This window comes from Pseudorasbora parva, chromosome 8, assembly GCF_024679245.1.
Source record: "Pseudorasbora parva isolate DD20220531a chromosome 8, ASM2467924v1, whole genome shotgun sequence".
Taxonomy (NCBI): Eukaryota; Metazoa; Chordata; class Actinopteri; order Cypriniformes; family Gobionidae; genus Pseudorasbora; species Pseudorasbora parva.
The window spans coordinates 42,751,530-42,754,384 of NC_090179.1; positions in this window are offsets into that span (position 1 = coordinate 42,751,530).

The following is a 2,855-nucleotide window of genomic DNA, read 5'->3' on the forward strand; positions in this document are numbered from 1 at the left end:
CATTAGTTTTGTGGAAGTCGTTTTTGAGTTAATTTCTGACTACGTCACTTTTATTTGAATATATATATATATATATATATACATTCAAGATTTTGTTTATAGACATAATTTACATAATTTCTCATGTTCACTTTAGGTTTGTGAAAAAAATTGTCTATAGGTCCTGTATAATAAATGTTCTAAAACTGTACAATTAAATGAAATTGGAACTATTGTGGAAAAAGACAAAGTAGATTTTCAGCAGCTCGGTCAATGTGGCGCTGCTGTTTTTTTCTCTCTTTTTTTGCTTACGTTATACAAACAGACATTGTACATTAAAGGGGGGGTGAAATGCTGTTTCATGCATACTGATCTTTTTACACTGTTAAAGACTTGGAATCCCATACTAAACATAGACAAAGTTTCAAAAGTTAAGGTGGACGTTTGATGGGAGTATTTCTTTGTCAAAAATACTACTTCCGGTTAGTCATAAGTTTCGGCAAGTTTTTTGAGATCATGCGTCCCCTTTGACGTTAATGGGGGCGGAATTTCCTTGTATGGGCCTTACAGACAATTCTACCGGAAGCGCGTGAGAGAGAGCGAGGGAGAGAGCGAAACTGTCACCAAAAAAGTGCGTTTTTGGTTGCCAGACCAAGACAGTCCTGCACAGATTCCCCAAAACCCCGCGTTAAGGCAACAGTGGATGTAATTTGCTTTTCCGGATCAGCAACTGAGTGGCGCGAATGTTTATATCTGTTCGCTGCATTTCGGTGCCGACTGTTTCATAAACAAGGCCCAGCTCGACGCCGGATTTTCCCAATCGCCTAATGCTGAAGGATGGAGCAGTCCCAACGTTAGAAGGGTGAGTGAGACTGCTTCAAATGTCTGTGTTTTTTTTAGTCCGCTTACTGTCTACACAAACCACGCGTAAACACACAAACACACGTGCACAACTGCACTTCCCACATGTACACCTTCAAAGACAAAAATACGACGATATAATTCAAGTATAAATATGTAAATAACACAAGCCGCTAAGCATATTATATAGTTAGTGTATAACTTGTACCACATAGAGACGTCCTGCTCTAGTCGTTTTTGCTGCTGCTCCTGTTCAACTGCAGCCTCTGGGTCTGATTCCGGATCATAGATGTATGGCTGTATCTGATTAAAAGCCATATTTTTATTTTGAATAAAGTTTTTTTCCCGCTGTTAGGGATGAGACAGCTTTATGACGCACTCGACTCAACACACAGCGCGCTGCTGCACACGTCATTATTTAGCTCCGCTCACACGACACGCCCCCACCCGCTCGGCTTTTTTCGGAAAGACTCGGAACAGCGCATCTTTCTTATATAATTATTAAAAAAATAAAGACTTTTCGGAGATATGCAGGATGCAATGCTACTCTATAGGTACTCAAGATTGACATGACACTGACTGAAACTGAGTGTTTCACCCCCCCTTTAATATGGCTGGGCCATATTAGACTGTTTTGTTTGTCTTTTAGGCCCAGTCCACACGAAGCCTGAGCTTTCCTAATCCGATCTTTTCAAGAAATATCTGCGTACACACAAGAACAATGAAAATGACTGGTCACAAGACCATTGTGTGGCACTGTTATTCTGCCACAGAAATACACTAAAAACGGAGAAGAATTGTGGCTAGAAGGGGGTATAGCAAGTGTATTAAGAGCTGAAGCAAAATCGTAATGTGATAACATCACCGTTTAGGTATATTGATCCAAAATATACGGATTGCCTGTACATATGAAAACGTAAAAATGTCCTTTTCAGATTAATCCACTCTGGGACCGTTTCAGAAAATATCGGATTCATGCTTCCAAAAGGCCGGATCCGTGTGGACGAAACATTGATACAGTACAAAATGTATACAGCTAAACGCGTCTCCGTGTGGAAGGGGCCTTATTTTGTTTCTTTGTTCAGTTTTCCCGCCACCCCTGTGTTCCCATGGTCACCGTCATTATGAGTTCATTCCATCACCTGTGTCCTGTTAATTATTAATGTCTATCACCTGTGTGTCTTGTCTATTACCTCATTTGCCTCTTGTATTTAGTTCTCTGTTCTCCCTCAGTAGGCGCGTTTCCATTACCCTTCAAATTGCGCATATTGAAATTGCGAATTGAAAACACGCCTAATGGAAACGCGGCAATTTCGCAAAAACTCCCATATATCGCAAAAAAGTTTTTACGCTCTCATGAGGTGGTTTTTCAGGCGATTCGAAAAAGGACATTTTCGCAAAACTGCAATGGAAACGTTTTTTTCGCATTTACATGTCACCTGTTGCGGTGACGCATTGCTGCAACATAGGGCCAATATATTATATTTCCCACTCAATTGTGTCGTAATAACAAGATAATGTAGTTAAAAGGACATATGTTTTCTCCTAATAAGGACTACAGGCTATATATACTGTAATTAAGACATATATTCAAGAAATGTATTAAAACAGAAAGAGCTAGTCTGTATTTTCAGCCTTACTCAAAGGCAGAGGAAACAGGCCAGTTACGCACGTCAATCCATTCCAGACGATCTTAGTTTGTTTCTTATTTAATAAACAGGCAATTAATTGATGAAACATCGATACAAATAAAAATACAATTTATACAAAACGATTTTTTTTTTTAAGAAAGACTTTCTAGAAAATAAAACTCGAATTGATCAAAATCATGTGACTCCCCAGGTCTCAAACATATTGCGATTCTTACTCATGCTGCTCACTTTTCATAATCAACATAAAAAATTAAAATAATACTATAACAGGCTAATGTTTAGTCCTAAAGGTAGCCTATTTAGTTTCGTAGTTAGGCTATGTTTTCTTTAACCCACGGCCGATAAAAGCGCCGACGTTCTCAT